Source organism: Bombus flavifrons, chromosome 8, assembly GCF_040668555.2.
Source record: "Bombus flavifrons isolate JBK064 chromosome 8, iyBomFlav1_principal, whole genome shotgun sequence".
In the NCBI taxonomy this organism is placed as follows: domain Eukaryota; kingdom Metazoa; phylum Arthropoda; class Insecta; order Hymenoptera; family Apidae; genus Bombus; species Bombus flavifrons.
Genome location: NC_138449.1, coordinates 7,202,306 through 7,218,227, shown reverse-complemented (window position 1 = coordinate 7,218,227; position 15,922 = coordinate 7,202,306). Strand labels below are relative to the sequence as shown.

The window sequence follows — 15,922 nt, the reverse complement described above, 5'->3', positions numbered from 1 at the left end:
ATGTAACTATCACTGGTCATGCAAAAATGTCACTTCTCTAATTACGATATAGGTACTCGTGTACACAAATATTACTACATGTCAGATAAATGACAATTTGCTCTAGATTGTCCAAATTATTATTAAATATATAATATGTGGCACGACCATAATATGTGGCAGTCACATAATCTGATCAAAAATGTTTCAAGCAAAGTGGAAACATCTCTCTGTAGTCATTTTCGACCATCGAATTGTCCGGTTTGAAAACATCAAATTTATAATACGATGGCGCATGTAGCACATATTAGAAAAGATACAAAAGCGTAATGCAAAAGAGTGCAAATAATCAACAAGTATCTATACAGCACCTTGGTAATTAATAAATTTTGTTATCAGACTGCACGCTCCTTACACTTCCCAATTTTAGTTTAGCAAAAATATGAAAAATGTCGATGGTTTCCAGTAGCCTTAATGCGACTGCATACAGTTGAATTTTGTTACTGTCCAAATGTTTTTGACAGTATAATATTTTTTATGTTATCTGTATAATATCATCTTTCTCGCTCTTTGTTCATATTCCGTCATTTTCTCGGCTTCGTCTTTCTTCTTCATTATCGAGTCTGTTTAGTCATCCGTTTAATTATCCACGTCACCGTGGTCGCACGACTTTCTCCTACCTTTCAACAGAACTTCAATCATATTCGCGACCTGGTTGCTTCTTACTGATCTTACGCGCACGAGATAAGTAAATTGGGCTTATCAAGCGAGATGTATCTGACGTTTGTAATTAAATGAAAATTACGTTGAAATTATTCGGAACGGAACATGTAAAATGAGATATCCAGAATGGTTCCCATGTTATTACAGATAAGAAAAAATGCTTCCTACGAAAGCTTTCCAACTATTAAATTTCCCGCGGGCTCCACTGCAAATTTATATTGTAAGCGTGCGTATATTCCAGAGATACGTTGCCCTAGTAAAAATATACTAGATTGTGTACAGTAATACGTATCACAAGTGATTTAAATATAAATAAAATGAAGATAAGGGCGGAGATGTAAAAGTTGCTAAAATAATCTGCCTGCATTTGCATTTAAAAATACTCGCGAATAAAAGTGTTCATAAAGATTATACAGAACAGAATAAGAATGATTAAAAATCACTCGCTTTCTTATATCTTTATTAACATACACGTCCTGCAGATACTTTAGGAAAATTGTGCTTCAGATTTCTTTCAAACTTTACCGATATAATTATCACTTTTAAGTGTCGTATACATATTAAATCAATGTACGAATTTCCTCCATAAAAATTGTAACACTAATGAAAAACGTAAATCGTAATTGCTGTAACGTCGTTCGTTCGTTCGTACTCCTATACTGTAATACGGTTAGTATAGAATTCTTAAGAAACAGATGATAATCGTGATAACCTAGCCTTCCTTATGAATTGTAACATATTCATAAAAGATTCCTATAACTGTTGGAATAGTTTCGCGAGTTTCTTTCGTCGAAGAAGATGATGTGGAAGGACGATGAATTTTGACAGAGACAGAGGACGGAAGAAGCATGGAAGAGAGTAGAGCGTGGGTGGGAAGATTCTTCGTTCACGGCCGAGCGACAACGTGAATCATTTTCCCTTAAAGCTCCCTTTGCCTCGGGCAGTCTTCCGTTCCGAAAGCAATTTGCCCTGCCGAGCGTTGCGCCACGTATACCTTGGTGGGTCCAACGGACTGGCAAAAAAAGGATTCAGGCTCGTTACGTCTCTCGGATGAGGTAAATTCAGGGTGCAAAGGGTGGGAGGGGAAAAAACAAGCCAGAAATTCTCTTTCGAGCTAACCGCGAAACAGGGGTCCCAGTTTCCATTAGTCGGTCTCGAGGCTGTGTGGACAGCGTTCCGCCGTTGCGACTTTCTTTCAATTGAAAGGATAAAGTAATCCACTTGACCACAATTTACCGATTGTCATTTTTCTGTTACCTTCGTTTTTCAACGACCTGGCCAACCATTCTCGAAACGTGAAAGGAGGACACGTAAGGGAACAATGGCTAATGCGAGACATTGTGAAGTTTTGTCTCCCCGCGTTCGCCTGTCGAATATCGCGCATCGCGTATTTGTCATTCTGATAAATGGATTGTTGTTTGAATGCGGATTTGAAAACACGAAAACGAAGAGACTAGATGTAATCTGCAAGAAATAGAAGACCAGAGTTCTCAACGTGTATTAAAGTCATGGTTGTACTTCAATCCTTGTAATTCTTAGGGAAGCTATGCTCGTGTATGATTTCGTCAACTGTTCCTTATTTCTGATACCTTAAAATTGTTTTTAGCTATGTAATGTACAGAATTATTACATCGAAGAGTTATCTTATCTGCAATTTTTCAAATTTAGAAATTTTGTGTCTCGTCAAATGTCACTGTCTACCTGATTTGTTAGCAGCGAAAAGTCTCGGACAGAAAACAGCGTTATATTGACGAAAGTAACGCAATCGCAATAATACGGTAATATCGGAATCACGATGCAGCAAAGCGATTCTCGTTCCACTTTCGTCATCCTCGTCGCTGAAACTCGGTGGTTTCTCGGTCGGTGCTCGTTGTTCGAGACCAATCGTCGATCGACTCGAAATCTTTGGTTAAGTTACGCTCTCCTCCTCACGATAAATAAAGAAAAGAATATCTTGAAAGGATCGACGCCCGTGACTTCATCCAGGGAAAGTCTGGGCTTAAAAACTGTTCCTTTCTTATTCCTTCGTCTCTCTTCCTTTGGCTGAGTCGTTGTCTTCGGCTCTTTCTTCAAATTAATCGCGACTCTCTTGAGACTGCTCTCGAGGGAAGGTAACTTCGCCGAACTGAACTTGCATTTATCGGTTTTACGTACTTGCCGCTCTTTCCTTTCCTACCCCTTCTCCTTTTTTTTTTACATAATAACAAGAAGGGAAAGGAACTCCCGAGGGGCGCGTCCTTGTGCCGACGCGACGAAAACGTCTCAAATCGAACGAACCAATTTTTCCTCGATCACTCTCGATACTTGGAACATAGAAATTGACACTGTGATGATTGAACGAATAGTCACGAAGGTAATTTTCAGATCAAGAATTTTAGTAAGTATGGTTCAGCTATTTACTTCGCTATTTTAATGGGTGAATATATTGTCGATCAGCTTGTAATAATTAAAATTTCTTAATTTTATAAGAAGATGATGAGTATTGTTCTTAGCCTGTAGTTTCTCATTCATTCGTATATTTTATTAACATTTGTGTACTATTATTACAAAGATATCTATTGCGAATATATATTTAGTAAAAAAATCAATACACACTATGAATAGTCACTTCAAACATGTAATAATTGTTCAGAATTCTACTGAATATTAAGATTTATCAATATAATGAATAATTAACTGTTTGTTCGTACAACGTACATGATATATCCATAAATGATTTTTACAAGTGTTCGAATACTTCCGTGAGCAACTATACATTGTATGTATGTTGTGAACTAATAGTTAATAGTTACATAGAGCTAGTCAAGCGTCACTGCTTGTCATACTGTTAAAACACGTGCATACAACTGTATACATAAATATGTCACAATTGCGTGCGAGGTTAAGGCGTGCGTGTTCTTTGAATATACTGAACTCCGGTGAGAACGACTTATCGTGATCTACAGTGCGGTTCTTCTAAACCGGTTGAATCGAGGAATGGAAAAATATCGTGAATTACGAATTATTAACGGGGCTGTAGTTTAAAGGTTACACAGCGTAACAAATAGATTGATAAAAACGTAGCCGAGTCAAAAGATCGACCCAGAGTAATATTCCTTAGAAGCACCAACCTTCGTGCATTCCACGATCTTCCAGAAACATCGATATTCTACAACTAACTGTGCAAAGGAAGATACCGAAATGGAGAATTAAATACATCCACAGATGACGCAAGTATCGTGAACAGTTTCTTTCATTTCGAATAATCGTGCTTGATACAGATTATTATATTATTCGAATTTTGATTTTAATTAGTACATAATTAGAAAAGCAATTAAGCCATCTATAGATCTTCTATTTTCTAATTCATCGTATAGGTTCTTTTAAAAATCGATTATATCATGTACATATTTCCAAGGATTAAGGTTAATCAACTTAAAATTAATTTTCTTTTATTGATTCTTAATTCTATGATTACAAAAATACCAGATTAGGAAATGACCCGGTTTACAGGTTAAGATAACGAACCAAGAAGTAAATGAAAAAAAATGAACCGGTTTTACCTTTAGGACAAGTTAATAAATTAAATTTAAGGTAATTTCATTTTACGTCTTTTGTTAGATGTTTTAATGCAAATACATTTTGACCTGAAATTTTACGAATTTATTGTACTTTACTTTATCAACTGTTCCATTTTCATGATACACTTCACGAACATAAATAAGTGGATGTACCTCATTTTTGGATATGTCGATGAATCCGTTTTATTACATTTCTACATTTACTATTGGAAACTCATACTTCCTCATGTTCTTTCAGACGACGACATCTTCTAGGTTCTATCGAAATTATTTCCGTAGAACTTGGCAAAGGAAGATGCCGAGTCATAGCCTTGAATTTTACGTACATAAACTTGTTTATTTCTAAATTCTTTGATCCGCTGCCTTTCTTGATACGCGAAGACGTTTCTTCGATGGTACGTATCATCATGGTATGTGTCTACATTGCGGTCCACCATGATGCAAATTTACGCGCTATTTTAACTTTATTAAATCCACAATTTGTTATACGACTTGAAAGTTTTTGTATTCTTGACAGGTTTCTGAGTAGTAAAGGTACCTTCATTTAATGTTTGAGATCTGTTAATATTATTGTATTGTTACAAGTGTTTTGATTATGGGTGACCATAATATTATGAAATAGATTTGGATTGGTTTAGTTATTTAATTATAGAGAATTTTTCTTTACAAGGAGAACAAATTTTCTCGGAATTTTATCATTGGTCATTTCAATTTTTAATCGGCGTTATCGAAATTATACGGTCTTTACGACGAGTATAATCTCGTGTTGCAGCTCTTTTTTCTGACCTTTCAAAGTAATTTCTCAGAGTCAAAGGAAGATGGTATTATACGTTGTGACATACTATGCTAAAATATTTTGCTGACCGACTGCTTCAATGCTGTTAAATGTAACTTTACCGATTCTTCTTGTTACGTATAGTTATTCAACGTACATTCAATATTCAACTTTTGAAATGTAACTTGCACAGAATTTATTTAAAATAGCAATTCAATGGAATTTTAAAATACTATTATTGTGAAAATCAGGAATAAAATTTATTTTATGTGACGAGTGTATCAATGCAATAACGCTCTTGCAAATGATAAAACGCGTGTGATGTGCATTATAAAAATGATTGCGGTCTGAATGTATAATCATTTATTACTCGGTAATAAAGTAGGACATCCATTACATTGTGACAAATGCAGCATACTTGATGGATGATGCACATGTTATCGATTACAGCATGTGCATTGGAACGAGTACTACTACTTTAACTTTGATTAATTAAAGTATTGTCTATCTTCAACGGAAGCATGGAATCAATTTGAAGATTGTTCTTCTCAATAACTTAAGCTTGATATTTTGTCTTGTTAATTTCTAATGCAATTTAATGTAACGTTCTCGACAGAATGAAGATCGGAGAGATAAATAATTCTATGTAATTGTCAGTTGTGTTAAGCCGGATATTTCGATTCCGTTTTGACATAATTTCTGTTCAGTGGAACAGATCAATGATAATCGAGACAGTGACAAACTATTAATTATTTATATAATACATATAACGTAGGATACTTCACGGTTTTACGTCAATGTATAGACATAAAGTTCACTTTCCTAAGTTGCAAATTTGTTGTCATCTAAAATATTTCGAAGGCGATAAAACTGATATTCTCTGCTGAAACTACTCTTTGTGTAACTTTTCTCCGTTTACACAAACAATAAATTTCAACAGTATGAACAGATTTAGAGGAAATCTTTTCTGAATTTCCAAGTAAGCACAAGTACTGGCATTATTGTATTTTCTTCTAGAGAAACGATACTTCGCGAATTTTATAATTTTTCTCCAAATATTTGTACGCATTGTTCTGAAATGTTACTATGCATACATTCTCGTATTCTGCAACGTGGTTCGGTTCAAACAGTGTTCTTTGTATCCCGCGTTAGATGTCTAACGTTTAGAATTTTGACGTGTACATGTTCTTGAAATTAATTTACTTTTAGATGCATAAAATTAGACGCGAATTTTGTACATTTATGAGATTGTTTGAAGATGCTAAAGTACGTACAATATATCTATAATAAATGAAATAATATCTTCGAATTTGATAACATCTCTTATTGAGAAGATTAATCTTATATAATCTTTTAATCGCTACAATTAATAGTTTCGTTCAATTAATTTTGATGCTTTCATCATCTGGCAGAGTGCAACTGTTGTAATTTCCAGACGAAAGCCGTGACCTCTTTGAGAAAGTGTTTCATTTCTCCAACATCATAACTCTTTTTTTTATGAACTACATATGTATAGTGTGCGTCTTCAGAATGTAATTATTCGACTGGTATTATTTTGTGTAACGTTAATACGATTTACTTATCTCGCGTACTTATCTTATTGAAGTACTTTAACACTTATACGGTTTCGCAGTACTTCCGAAAGAAATATTAATTATTATCCAATTATCGTATTATCCTGGTGAAATATTATTTATTCTTCCAGATATTATTCGAGGAAAATATTACTGACTTTTCAATATATATCACAAGAAAATGTTACGTAGTTTTTAATTGTTTTTGTTCTCTCTAACAGAATTTTATGCACTTTGTTGGTATTCTGTTATGGCCAACCGTAGGTACACACACATATAACTCAATCTAGTGCATCGCTCACATTCCTAACTCGGTATGCAGTAAAGCAAATTTGTTGCATGGTAACAAAGAATTATGGTCATGAGAAAAAGACAATTATTAGAAAAACTAATATATGGACTCCGACACATCTGTATATACAAGATATTGTATCATACATCTTACTAATATTTGTTAACATAATAAATTATTTTTTAAGCACTTTATCAGATACTATTGTAGGAAAATGGTATAGTGCTAGTAGGTTACAATATCGTTTTATGTTCCATCAATCTATGTTTACACAATCACTATTCGTCACTAACTTCGTTACAACAGTACTTTTAAAAATACGCTGTCAACACACCATGACAACGTTGACAGCACACACCCGATATCTCTCAGGCAATCCGTCCACGATACTACACTATACTACATTCCTACACTATTATTATATTAATACTATACTACTTTTAGTTAATAACATCGACATATTTATGTGTTTCAGGTATGTAACACGTTTTGTGCAGTATACACCATAGATGGAACACAATCGACTTTCCCGTTAAATAGTTCCATACTCGTATGTATAACCATTTGATAAGTATAAACACGGTAGTATAAAATATTTCATAAAATTATTGATTGTGGATTATGTACATTCTGTGCAATTTCGCACTTCCAAATTTTTTACAAAGAATGAGAAGCATAAAAATCCGCTCTCACTTAGAAATCGGTTGTTTGCATCTATAGTTTTTGGATATGGTTGAGCCCAAAATAAGAATAAATGATGCTCGTAATCGGGAAACTGTTCAATCGCAGATTGATTTCTTGAGATATTCATAAAATTTCTAAAGGTTGATTTTTAATAAATCATATTGCAACCTGAACGATGATGCGGATATTGCGAATGAATCGTTTGACATTTACTAATAGAGAATGCCTTATAGATTATTGCAATTGTTTGAGTAACGTTACAACTCTGGCGATAACGTATAGCTTCGATTCCTCCTCCGTTCGAAGTTTTCAATGAGACCTAATTCGCCTCGTATCTCGTCGAGGATATTGACCTGTTTACGCAACGCTTCGATTCGTTCACGAAGACGCATTTTCCTACCGGAGTTTCGTCTTACGACTAGTATTTGTCTGTCATTTTTCCAGTGATAATTTACGCTTTTTCCTTATTTCTCATTTCAACATTTCTCGTTCTGTAATTACTTATGAAAAAAAATATTCCCAAATCTCAGCTACGTATTTCCAGACGTAGTCCGATCTTCATAAATTCGGTTACAAGCGATAAACAGCTGTAAACAATTTCGCTGTTCTACCTTTTCGAGAGAAATTGAACAGTCTGCAGCAACAAGGAAGCGGAAATCGAACAGTTTGCAACAAAGCGTGAATTTATTGCACGTTTGAAAAGCTGCTTGAGTTTTAATTGGTTTTACTCAAATCGCCGCACAGTAGAGTTATTTCTTTATTGCAACGGTGCTTTCAATTGCCATTGCGTATAACGACGTAGATCGCTAATCTAATACATACGTCGAAGCACAAAAGCGTTGTCAACGAGCGTACAACGAAGCCCGAGAATATTCTATTGTACGTTCTATTGAAAGGTCGCAGGCTTTAACGCAATGTCGAGAACTTTTGATTTCGAAAATGGCGGTAAGGGACCCAACGCTGGCGAATAACAGGAAGGGTAGGAAGGGAGAAACAGCAACATTGATTGCGTTCGCGCCTTTATGCTGGTTCGCGTGTATTGGCACAGCTTCTGCGTAGCGTCAAAGCGGTAACCGTGTGACGCCTAGCTTGTTACTCGATTCACGGTTCACCTTGCGTTAGCTTTGTGGAAGAAATCCTCCTCTAACAAAATTCAATATCCACCAAGTGGTGTGCGAACTCGTGTCGCAGAAGGCTAGACTCGTCAAGCTGCCATGCGTCACTTTCTGATGTAACATTCTTTCTTTCTCGGAAAACTCTTTTCCAGAGTTTCTATAATTCGGAAACTTTCTACGCAATGTTAACAGCGACGATATCACAGCGCGACATGCGATAGACGAAGGTGGAAATAATTGTTGTTTGATGTCAATTTTATTATTCGATTAAATCATCACTCTGTAAATATGTAATATAAATGTAAATGATAATTCCCTTCAAAAGAGAATTAGTAAAGATAGTTTGTACATCGGAATCTGATTCACTTGAGACTTAGCACACTCGTTCATTATATATTCTTCTTTGTTAATACTTGTTAAATAGTGTTTGTTACATACGGAGAATTAGATATGGAGAAGTTGAACGAAGATATGTATAATTTAAATTTACGATATAAAAATTTCTTTTTTTCTTTAAAGAGCAGTTTAACAATAAGCTTGCCAGATCCGGTTAAATGACCGGTTTCATAATTTAATTTAAAATGGTACATTCATTTTATTTCTCTTGTTCATCTAACTTTATGTAAATTCTTATACTATCTGATTAAACAATTTTTCAATCTTTGTTAATAGAAGAATTTACGTAAAGTTATTAAAAAAAGATAATCCTGTAATTGTGATTGTTCTATGTCAAGAAGGTATTGTGTTACATTGCTGTATAATTTTTTTCTACTATAAACTGCTACAATGGATGTTCTTTGTTTTTTCAGTAAAATCTAGTCATAATCACGACTCAATTGAAGAGCGAATTTCTCTTTTATTCCACAAAAATGTGTAAAGTTACACAAAAACTCCGTTCATCGCTAAATGCACAAAAACTGACGAAATGGAAGGCAGGATAAATGGTTTCTGCATGATATTTACGAAAAAATGGAGAGATTGTTCCCGGCATTGGCACTATTTGGTTAAACATCACCGTGTATGGTTAGACAAAAAAAGAAAATGATATTTAAACGGAGCTAGGAAGTAGGGAAAATATTAAAACAAACGTATCAGGTTTCAGGAAAACTGCAGATTATATATATTTTTTGATCCTTGTCCCAAATTCTCATTTAAATGCTGCACCGTGAGAACATTGGCTGTGCACCTGGCCTGCGAACGCACGTACCTGGTCTGCGAACGTGCGAACGTAGCCAGCGAATTTTGATCTTTTTCCCGAATGCTCATTCAAACGTCGCACTGCGGAACGTAGTAAATATTAAATCCTTATTTTCAGTGTTTAATTGCTTTATCGCATTTACGTGGAAAGCTTAATTGTGAAAATTTTAATTATGTTTTTATTATATTTCTTGGGCTAATAGTTTTTTTATCATTCAACTCTTATTTACCTTCGTCTATGTAGATATTATGGTAAAAGTGCAGTTTCACTTTGGAGATTGAAAATATTTAATATAAAGTAATACAAGGTATAATTTTTAATCTGCTAGAAAGCTAAGCCCCTGTTTCATAATTTTTGTACCAGCTCCTTGATTAAATATTATTTCTTGTAATTTGCAATATTCAGTGTTACGTGTTGTAATGGCGCATTTAACCAATCAAGCCAATGCTCGTTCTTTGTTCACTTTAGTAAAATTTACTAAAATACAGTGTGTATATATATAACAAATACAATGGTGTATAAATATCTTTGGTAGCCGCTGTATATTAAATGTAGATAAAAAGCGATTGTGCGTGTGCCTGTAAAAGCTTAAATTTATAATAAAAAAGAACGTTTAATAAACTATTAACTGAGAAACAGGGTATAACACAATTCCTACCATCGTATAAATTGTATGATCGTGCCGCTCCATAAGCGCGGATAAAAGATGATGAAAAAAGTAGTTTTGCGCTTCACTTGTCCCCTGTATGAAAGACCTTTACCCTTGTACACTGAGTGTTCAAAATGCCTAGCTGCGATTCTGTTCACATTACACGCAACGTACGCTGTCAATCCCTTTGATGTCCTCCAGAATAGCGATTTCAAATGAATCGGTTTTTCTTTGCTATAGACCGTAACATTCACCCCATAGCCAGATTTCAAAACGCACCAATTACCTTGCGGTTTTTTGCAACACGGCATAAAAAAATGTATATTTACTAGAGAGATTTATACGTGGTATAAGAACAAAAATTATTATTACTTTAATTAACCCTTTGGTATGTGTTTCCTTCAATCGTATAATAATAAAGTATATTGAAATTACTAATTTATGTGACACAAAATAGGAAGATAATTTTTAAATATTCATTTTTTATTTTCCCTTCTTTATTTGTATTTTCTTTTATCTGAGAATGGGTTTTGTAGCTAAATGGCTGTAAATTGCGTGCGTGTTTCCTGTAGCTTTGAATACTATAGACTAAATTACTAGTACAGGTATCTATTAAAATATTGTATTCTTAATTTGTAATTGGTTACTTACGGTTTCGATCTTATGTATTTTTCATTATATAAATTTCAGTACAAATCGAAATTACTTGAACGCCGATTTTGTTCGACGAAAATGTTTCACATTATGTAAATTTCATTAGAAGTTGAAATTATTTCAACGTTTTCGTGTTCGATTATAATATTCTTTTATAATATTCCCGTTTACTTACAGGTGCTCTATCCCATAGCATAATAAATCTACTCTGCCCCTTTTCTCTTTACTTTCCACTTTCTCCTGGGAGAGTCTCAGTCTCTGCCTCCTAATACAAATTTTCTCTCCATTCCATACTCACTCTTCTTTTCGTTCTCTTAATATCACTCAATCCCAATATACCTCCCCACTTGTCGTTTTAATGGACCATTTGCTGAGGAGGACATTTCGCTCCGTTTAAACGCATTTTCCCCGTCTACTTCGTTGCGATTGTCTTTCCCATATTTCCCAACGAGAATTCATTTTTAAAAAATTCAATTGAAGTTAGATATGTATTCGCTTGTTTCTCTAGCTTATTATCCAATAGTATTTCTTCTACTGAACACCCTCTGAAATTTTCTGTTGAAATATATATATATATATATATATATATATATATATATATATATATATATATACACGATCGATTTATCTTAGAAGAAAAATAGTAGATTGATATTTAATGTAAATTAAGTGCGTACGAGTTAAAAATGAATAACAAATTTAAGTGACATAGATATAGAATAATATATACAAAGAATAAAATCAGCTCGTACTTCGTGTACGTTTATCGTATTTTTTTGTCAGTTTTTATATGTACGATACATATAAGAAGTTACGTTAACAGTACAATCTATTACTCTGAAAGTAGAAACTTATATACAAACCTGATCGTAAATATTCAAAACAGAGTCATAGTTGGAATAGAATTAACTCGTAATTGATTTGTCGTTATTAATGTCTAATCTCTGATTTCAAAATGCTCAGGCTGATGAATTTAATTCAATCAAGTTCGATCTGTATTACATGAATAAGCAAAGAAGATGAATTTTAGTCACGTTGTATCATTTAAAATTCAATCTTATACTTTGCTCTTCGCTTCTTGTAATTTGCTCTCTATATTTCATTTACTTTTGCCTCACGGATTGATACAGTTTAAAGTTGAAGCGAATAAACTCCCAGCAACGATACCGTGATATTGATTATAGCCCGCGGTTATCTCAAAATCTACTATCGTGTACATAAATTTTGGGAAACGTGGCCGAAGCCAGAGGGACATTGTTGCGGCGATAAGGCGGATACGATTATAAAAATGAAATTGCCGGAGTGTGACAGTGCTAAGTTCTGGATTTAGATTCTATCGTACGTGCGGTAGAAACGCGACCCGTTTCTATAATGTAACAATATGATGCATGTGCTTTCCTAGCTCTTAGGCTAACCGGGTCGTGCAGTATGAGTTATGAACGCTGGTGGGACTGTGGCGACCCTGGAAGAACCGAGGAATGGTATCCGGCGTGTTTAACATCCGAAAGAGCTTCGAGAGTAGGTACCTGCAGTCTTACCGTAGTTCAAGAGAATCTTTGCCCGTTGCTGAATTAATATATCGTCGGGGCGTGACGTTAAGTTCGCTTTTCTAGCTACTGCCTTCCGGCGCTATTAATTTCTCGTTAATTAACGACCAGCATTCCGGTGATTATCGTATCTCATTCTCCCTACGGCGAAAAATAACTTTCGATTATTACGATATTCTGTAAGTGGACATTATTATATAATTGGAGATGTTATGGAATTTGTGGAATTTATCAGGATATTTGATTATTGGCGAAGAGATTTGATTCTAACAAATTCTTTCTGGCAAGATTAATTAAGATTGGGTAGTTCGTATTATTAATCGGTTGTAGTTAGCTTGAAATTCTATCGAAATTTGATAATATACGTATATTCGAGTTAGAAAATTAAAACCATTTCTCAATGGAGCAGGAGATTCTCAGTTTTACTAAAATATATAAAGAGATCTTCAAGGAGACGAAAATACTTATTTTACAAAGAGAGTTAGGAAATTGATATTATGATATAATAGTCCAGAAGAATATTTGATAAAGTAATAAACGTATGCAGTTCCATAATCACAGCAGAATAACGTACAGAAATTACAATAAGCTGCAATAATCGTTTATTTGACAAAAATTGAAATAACGTTATAAGACGTTTATTACGCTCCTTGTTGCGCTATATTTTATTCCATGTACTCCCCTATTCAAAAAGTTCTTTCAAGTAAGCCTTATGTTCGTTTATGGCAACTTCCTTAAGTATTTAGCGTGTCTATGTTTTTTCCGGCCCTCTCACTACTTGAAAATGACTTCTTGGTCTTTTTAAAAAGTACCACGAAATTGAAGTAATATGCTAAAAGAAGCGTATGGAGAGAATGCTGTGAAGCCAACAACCATTTACAAATGGATGGCGAGTAAGAAGAAGAAAGAGAAAACGTGGAAGATGATACTCGCGGAGGTCGACCTTTCACGTCGCAAATGAGAGTTTTGAACGTGTTCATGAACTTGTGTTATCAAATCAGTGAATCACTGTCCGGATAATCACCGAAGAGCTTAGTATCGGTCGTTTAGAAAGTTTAATGTTAAAAAATAATTTATCAATGCGAGAACTTGTTGCTAACATTGGCTCACAGTTTGCTGATGGCATTCTACGAATTTCTTGAACAAAGTGTACTATACACACTGGTATCAAAACTAATTGGTTTATAAATTACCGCATTCTAGTAGATGCAGCGTTCTGCACTTGCTAAAGGGTATTTTTCATTAACAAATTCATTTCTCATTATTATATTTCTCACAAAATACCATAGAGTTCTTTTCCATTGGAAACATTTCGTGCAATCGTTGCTTGTTAGCTGATGGCTTCCCAGCTCTCTAAAAGAGCGATTACATATCAAAAGCATGATTTTCATAGGCTACAAAGCAAATACTACTTAATAGTATTTTCTGTTTTTGATCGCCTCGTTTCTACGTTCTTTATCAGTTTTTCCAATTTATACGAACGAACGTGTTTTCTTTCTGGAGTTTCTGCGAAATGCGCGAAAGCATCATGAATATTTCACAAAAGTGGTAGGTCTGTGGAAACGGTGAGGCTAGGTGGGTGGGAATTGATCTCTCGTCACGAATATTAAAATATCGAAAAGAGGTAAATGAAAGGGTGAACTGCGGTGACGATCGCTTATGTTCCGTACAAACAGCGGAAGAATCAGAGAATGAAATGAAAAATGTAAGAACGAAAGGAAATGGGACGATAAGTTGAATAATAGAAAAATGTGATCCATATTCCAGGTAACGCAATAGTCGCTTGCTGGATACGATTATTTTAATCAACTTATTGAAAAAATATTTTTTATACTCTTCCAATCGATTTTACATGGACATTAACAATTTTAACCTAAAGTTTTGCTAAATATTTATACTCTTTGCTTATTTATACTCCTCGGGGGAGAGTCGGAAAATTCAAATTCGTCTTTGTTCGACGGTTGCACGTAGCGGCGACATTATTTTGCTCAGAGTTTATTTATTCTTACATTACGTGTATTCTAACGATCTTCATACTCCGAGGCAAAACAACATGATTTGAATTGACCTCTAACTCATGTGCCGCTACAAATACATAGTTTCTTTTCTCTATTCGTCTATATTTTAGGTATCAGGTAAAAACCAGTTGAATTTTACATATTCATTACACAAGATAGAAACATATGTGGCGGCACTCGACCACGGAAATTTCCAACGGCTTCGCGACACAAAGCGCTATACCTTCAAAGCGTAAAGTCGACAGGCCTAATGTACCATCGATATCTCTACAGTTCTTTCGCCGAATATTCGGAAGAATGCATACGCGGCACCGTCGCGGATTTCTAATAAACGCGCGCATGGTGGGGATATCGAGGGTCAACAAAGAAAAGAATCTGTTTGATTTCGAACTAAAAGATTCATTCTGCCCCGAGCTGCGAAGTGCGAAAAGTTAAGTGAAGCAAACACAATTAGAGAAACCGGGTTATTGACTCTTGATAGTTCAGTGTTAATCGTTGTTTGTTATTAATCGTTGTTAATCGTTAACCGTTGTTAATCATTAATCATGGTTAATCGTTATTTGCTGTTAATTGTTAAAAGTTTAATAAACGTTGTTGTTGAAAATCAAGAGTATTTCTTGTGAGCACCTTCATCGACGATAACCTTACATATTTAATTTTCTATAACTTGTCTACCGAGCAATTATTATATTTATTTATCATTTTCTAATATATTTCCTAGCAAAGAAATGATCGATTTATTATTAAGTTATAAATTTCGCGTAAAGAACCTCATAAAAGTCATAAAACTATAAATAGCTTCATTGTGCTAATAAGGATTTTACATTAATCGCTGTACGGTCACAAACGAAATCTTGTCTGAAGTCTAGTTTTTTATATTTTTAACCGAGAGGACATGGTTTTACTCATGCAATTTTTTATGGATGTTACGTTGATGCGTATAAAACGTTTTATAAAATGAATCTGCGACCGCACATATACGGTCTTTTTTCAATACCACATATATGCACAATATTTAATCAAAATAATTTTCACGTGACGGCGCATCTCCTAATGATAAATTTATTTTATTTATTTCACTGAAATTATTTTATCGTTAAACATATAAAAAATATCAGCGGAGGATATGTCATTCGAAATCATGAATTTCATTT

General features: G+C 34.3%; 1 protein-coding gene across 2 annotated transcripts in view; it reads left to right on the top strand.

The window, feature by feature from the left end:
- The window catches only part of Invadolysin (leishmanolysin-like peptidase, invadolysin), a 217,232-nt gene that overhangs the window by 60,862 nt on the left and 140,448 nt on the right, over positions 1–15,922 (top strand). Inside the window, exon 3 of one of the 2 annotated variants that reach the window (XM_069118549.1) lies at positions 7,379–7,453. The exons of the other annotated variant lie outside the window; for it this stretch is intronic. The gene's annotated coding sequence lies outside the window, so the exon portion shown is untranslated. The remainder of the gene's footprint in view (positions 1–7,378; positions 7,454–15,922) is intronic. 2 annotated transcript variants of the gene reach the window in all.